The sequence below is a fragment of the Diabrotica virgifera genome, chromosome 3 (assembly GCF_917563875.1).
Source record: "Diabrotica virgifera virgifera chromosome 3, PGI_DIABVI_V3a".
NCBI classification, from domain to species: Eukaryota; Metazoa; Arthropoda; class Insecta; order Coleoptera; family Chrysomelidae; genus Diabrotica; species Diabrotica virgifera.
Window position 1 is genome coordinate 195685569 of NC_065445.1, and position 6000 is coordinate 195691568.

General features: G+C 33.0%; 1 protein-coding gene across 1 annotated transcript in view; it reads right to left on the minus strand.

Moving 5' to 3' along the window:
• The window catches only part of LOC126882276 (uncharacterized), a 228426-nt gene extending 222962 nt beyond the window's left edge, over positions 1–5464 (minus strand). Inside the window, exon 1 of the mRNA XM_050647118.1 lies at positions 5337–5464. The gene's annotated coding sequence lies outside the window, so the exon portion shown is untranslated. The remainder of the gene's footprint in view (positions 1–5336) is intronic.
• Positions 5465–6000: the final 536 nt, after the last annotated feature.

The following is a 6000-nucleotide window of genomic DNA, read 5'->3' on the forward strand; positions in this document are numbered from 1 at the left end:
GTGCCTGGCACAGAGATTCTAATTTTAAGATATACTAATAGTTCAATATAGCTCTTTCTCTGTCACTTACATATAATGCTCGTAAAATCTTTCTCTCTCTAGTCGTGCCAGTACTGACTTCGGCACGAAGGAGATTCTCCTGTCGAATACTCTCCGCTGTCGGCAGGGATTGTATTAGGCTCATAGTTGCCATACTTTATATAATTTATGAAGATCAAAAGAAATACACACAAAAAATTAACAGGAATTAAAAAGTTTTGAAGATAAAAAATATGTTTCTGCATAGTTAGCAAAGTAGTGCCATGGCTCTATGGCACTACCTCACGGGCCGCCACTGATCAAGAGACGTATTCAGTTCGTTCAGAGAGCGCCATAAACACCCTTATTAGTTACACTCTCATTAGAGATAACCATATTAGTATACAGTGATGAGCGCGCTAATTACCGGAAAAATAACGCAAAAGATGGAAAACATATTAAGTTGTGAGATAAAAAGAAATGAAACTAGTGGAGGTGGGAGATTTAGCGATAAAAACCTATAAATTTACATTCTACTTATTGTTTCCCACCTTTAGACGTATCGGACGAGTTTGGCAACTGCCACGGCGACAGTGACAGTTTTAGATGACATACTCCTCTGATACGTCTAAAGCTGGGAAACAATAAATAGAATGTAAGTTTATAGGCTTTTATCCCTAAATCTTCCACCTCTACTAGTTTCATTTCTTTTTATCCCACAACTTAATGTGTTTTTCATTTTTGGCGTTATTTTGCCGGTTATTAGCGCGCTAATCACTGTATACTAATATGGTTATCTCTGAACAAACTAAAACAAATCAAACCTTCTAGCATCGAATCACGACAAAATAGCTCGATATGGATGCCGTAGCGACATCTTCCTAAAATAATTCGAAGTTTTATTTCCAGGGAAATAAAACTTCTACTGAGACTAAGTTCTGGTTACGCCTTCTAGTCCTGTCGCCAGGAGGGGTACAACGGCCACCTTAATTCAGATGGACTTACCCAAGTTTTTTTATGTATTTTGGCCCGTAGAACACGAATTTTTTGGGTAACAGTCGATCCGGATGTCGATAAGATTGTTATAAACAAAGAACTTGAGGAATCACATAACAGCGATTTTTCGCAAAACAAAACATTTTTTTGTATTTTTTGGGCGATTCTCACCAAAAAATGATCTTACAAGTTCTTTCTTACAAGTTTTCGAGATAAACGCGGTTGAACTTTCAAAAAATCGAAAAAGTGCAATTTTTGAACCCGGATAACTTTTGATTAAAAAATAAAATAGCAATTCTGCTTACTGCATTTGAAAGTTCAAGTCAAATTCTATCGCTTTTGATTATCTGCATTGCTAAAAATTAAGTTTTTATTTGTTAAACGAAGCGATAAATACATAGTGTTTCCCGTGCCCAATGCATGTGTTTTAATGTACGTAATCTACGTAGAAATTGTATGTATACGCGCCTATTACTCATTCGATTTCAAATGAGAAATGCATTGAAAACATAATTCAATCACTATGTGTTTATAGCTTTGTTTAACAATAAAAAAATTAATTTTTAGCAATGAAAATAAACAAAACCGTTAGAATTTGACTTGAACTTTCCAATGCGGTAAGCAGAATTGCTATTTTATTTTTTAATCAAAAGTTATTCGGGTTCAAAAATTGCAATTTTTCGATTTTTTGAAAGTTCAACCGCGTTTATCTCGAGAACTATGCATCCTACGAAAAAACTTGTAACAACATTTTTTGGTTAGAATGACCCAAAAAATATAAAAAAATGTTTTGTTTTGCGAAAAATCGCTGTTATGTGATACGGGTCAAAAAATTCGTGTTCTACGGGTCAAAAAACATAAAAAAACTTGGGTAAGTCCATCTGAATTAAGGAGGCCGTTGTACCCCACTGGCGACAGGACTATTCGTGGTTTTTATTACTTGCAAAGCAACATAAATATAGACACTAAAAAACTGGAATATAACTAAAGCGAGTAAAACTTGCCGAGAAATATATCCATAGCCTTTTGGTGGTCGATAATCAAATTATTTTAGAAGAAGACAAAGACGACATCGTCTACAACATGATAACAAAGCTGGAAGCATAGTTTGAAAGATGCGGTTTCAGTGGCGGCTCGTGGCTTTAGGGACAGGGTCGGCAAGGTTTTTGTCTCCTCAGATAGGTATACCATCTAATTAAAAGGCTTCAATCATCATAGAAGATTTTTGGTTTTTGTTTTTTTTTTAATTTTTTTTTGTTTTTTCACGTAGATTGAGAACGTAAACATGTTTATAAATTAACTTTAGTCTATGTTGTTTGCACGTAGCAAAATGGGTTATAACATCATCGTAAAATTTATTAATGTGTTGGAGAGATTTTAATAGTGTTTTTCTATTGACATTTGAGAAAAGCGTGACATTCTCTTTTGTTTCATGGTGTTTCGACAATACGTTTTGACACTTTCGAGACAAGAGAAATCCCGTTCATTTAAGGCAAAAGTTGGTAGCAATGAGAAAATTCATGATAATAATTTATTAATTTCGGGAACAGTTTGGTGCCATGAATTGCAGTATATAAACTTATACATATTTTGTAACTTATCCCATCTTCCGAAAATATTTGAATAAGCATGTAAAACTTTTAATTAATTTCCTTAGTTTATTTGATTAAAGAATGATGGATAGTTTTAATACACTTGTCTCATAGATATTTTGAAAATTCTTTGGCGTAACTTTTAAATTTTACAAATCTTCAAAATTTGAAAAAATGAGTATCTATTTGCACAAGTAATAATAGTATCAAAAATTTCAAAATATACTTGTTTTTCGAGATCTGTGTCATACTTTTGTCTTTTGTGGGGGTGATCGGAAATATCAAGCGAATCCAAAACGTCACTGCGTATATATTGAAAATTACTATCTCTGAGATTTTTTACCAGCTTTGTTATTCTATTTTTGGAATAAATAATGTCAGTTTAACTTTTAAATTTTACAAATCTTCAAAATTTGAAAAAATGAGTATCTATTTGCACAAGTAATAATAGTATCAAAAATTTCAAAATATACTTGTTTTTCGAAATCTGTGTCATACTTTTGTCTTTTGTGGGGGTGATCGGAAATATCAAGCAAATCCAAAACGTCACTGCGTATATATTGAAAATTACTATCTTTGAGATTTTTTACCAGCTTTGTTATTCTATTTTTGGAATAAATAATGTCAGTTGACTGATTTTAAACAACATTGAATATCACATCAGTTTGGGTAAACACTTTTTTAAAAATATGTAAAAAATTTTAAAAGAATAATCATTTAGTAAAGTTTCCAAACCGATTGCTTCACGGATCGAGATATCATCACTTGCAAAATTGTCGCCTTTATTAATAAAATTAAAAACTTCCAAAAGCTGTTTAAGAAAATCTGCTACAGTGAAAACTAAGCGAGATTTAAAATTCCAAAAGCTACTTTATTTCATAAATAATTTCATCCCGAGCGTACTATTAGCAGGGTACGTGGCTTGGTACATGCCTTGCTGATGTCTGCCCATCACTGATCGGCAGATCGTTATCTGCCGGACTCTGCCATTCAAATACGGGTGAAATTGTGGTGAAATGTAAAATTGGTTGCCTTTCGGCTAATATTCCACAGCGTTTCTTACAAGTAAATCGTAAATCTAGGGACGGCTTGCCGTCCCTGTCGAAGCAGATCTTATAAAAAATAATTCACACAATTGCAATCGGATGCATGGCTGGGATTATTAATTTGAAAAAGTTTCTTACGCGTAGGGATCACTTAACGTATCGGATTGATCGAATTTTTTTAAAAACAATGAATAAAATTTAGTCTGTATTATCTCACAGATTTTTTTTTTATTTTACAGAAACAAATATCATCAACTCTGATTAAATTAAATATTTAGAAAATCTACAATGTGTCCATAAATGTGTGGGCCGGCACTGCCAACCCTGCCGACCCTGACCCTCCGCCACTGTGCGGTTTGGAAATTAATTATGATAAAACGCAACACATGACCATTGGATACATCGCAGAAGAGCTGGAAGTGAAAAACATAAAAAAGGAAGTTTATTACCTGGGAGTCACTTTACCAAATACAAGAACAGATGAAACCGAAAGAAAAATAAAATAACGAAACAAAAGAAAATAACACCACAAATATTATTACACTCGATTATATGGAGTCACCGATATTTGCTAAATTTTTAAAACAATGATAGAAATCTCCTCACTTTATGACCCAGAGACGTGGATAACAAATAAAATAATGGAAAACTAAATAAATACAATGGTTTTACAAAAGTGGCAGAGTAATACTAAAATGGATAAAGTGCGAAAAGAATGAATTAGCCAACTTATAAATGTGAAGGAGGCAACTAAATGACTAAATAGAAAAAATAAAAACAGAAGGAGGAAAGGAGGGCATCCTGGATTACAATGGAATGGAAAATCAAGAAGAGCAATAAAAAAAGAGACCGCACTGAAGAAGATACATATATAACAAGAAGAAATGGTGATAAGGATATGGTAAATGGCAAACAGAATACGCTGTGTAAAGCCACAAATAAGTAAGCAAAAATTAGTGAATAGTTTGTTGTTGTAAAAGGTTGTCATTGCATCTTTTGCGCGGTCGGCCTATACTTTTTCTACCGATTGGTGATTTATCTCTTGATATCTTGACCACACGTGTCTCCCCCATTCTGATTATGTGGTTATTCCATTATTTTTTCTATTTAGTGTCCATTCGTTTATACACTGTACGTTACATTGTTTTGTAGTCTTCACTCCTCTTTCGATCTCTCAGCGTATTACCTGTAATTCTTCTCTGTACTCTCATCTCTGCCGTTTCTAGTATATAGTAGACTAACTACTAACTAGTAACTACTATAATAAAAGCATCGGATAGATATGAATGGCATCATAATAGGGACATTTTATAAGTGTGGAAGGAAATCTAGTATAATATAAAGGTAAATTTTATATTTAGGTAACCATATTTTGTTAAGAATTTTGTATTTACCTAATATATTTTAGTGTGCCATCAAAGTAGGGTACGTAGAAATATGATTTGAAAAAAATCGGTAACTTCCTTATGCAATCTTTAAGATGGTTATGAGGCCATTAGTAAAATAAATACAATAAAATGATTCAAGGTTCCATTCTGCCTTAAAATAGACATATTAATATTAACATAGAATCTTATCACTCTCTTCCAGCGTGCTAAAATCGTAAAGTTTTTGCGGTGGCCTCAAATATTCGCAGTACTACTTTATATGTGATGATATAACAACATAATATTATCTACTTCACCTTTGTGAACTTGAAAAACTGAAACGTAACGTCTGGGTTTTTGACTTCACATTCCCGCCGGGCTGATGTAGCAAAGTCTTTCAGCGAAGTAAGTCACAGTGTCCTCCATCGCAAGAAAAGGTTGGAGACCTGCAAAAAAACAAAAATACTTCTTATGTAATCTAAATAATTAATTTTGTATGTTCAAGAAAATAGTATATTGTACAACAGGAGAGAAAAAAGACATATTTCTCACGAGCGCAGAAGTTTGTTGGCTTGAGCCGAGGTACGAGGCGAATGCCGCAAATCAAGCGAGGGAGAAATATGTCGTTTTCTCAGGTGTTGTACACTGTACTTTTTCTATGGATGCGTTTTTGTCAAGAGTTCAAACTTCAAAATTAAATTATTTAGGTGCTTTTATGTAGATTATATGCCAAAATTGAAATAAAATACATATTATACACATATGTAGGTATTTAATACTCTTAATATTTATATACTTTTATTTATTTAAAATTATAGTTACCAGTTATATTTGAACAGTTTCGAAAGGTAATTCCTGGTAAGTTTTGATTTGACACATTTTATTTGACAAACATATTTGTGTTTGTATTGTGCATGTTACCGTGGAAACCGCGATTCTACGTATGGAACCCGTGAGAAAAAATATTTCTCACTGCAATGG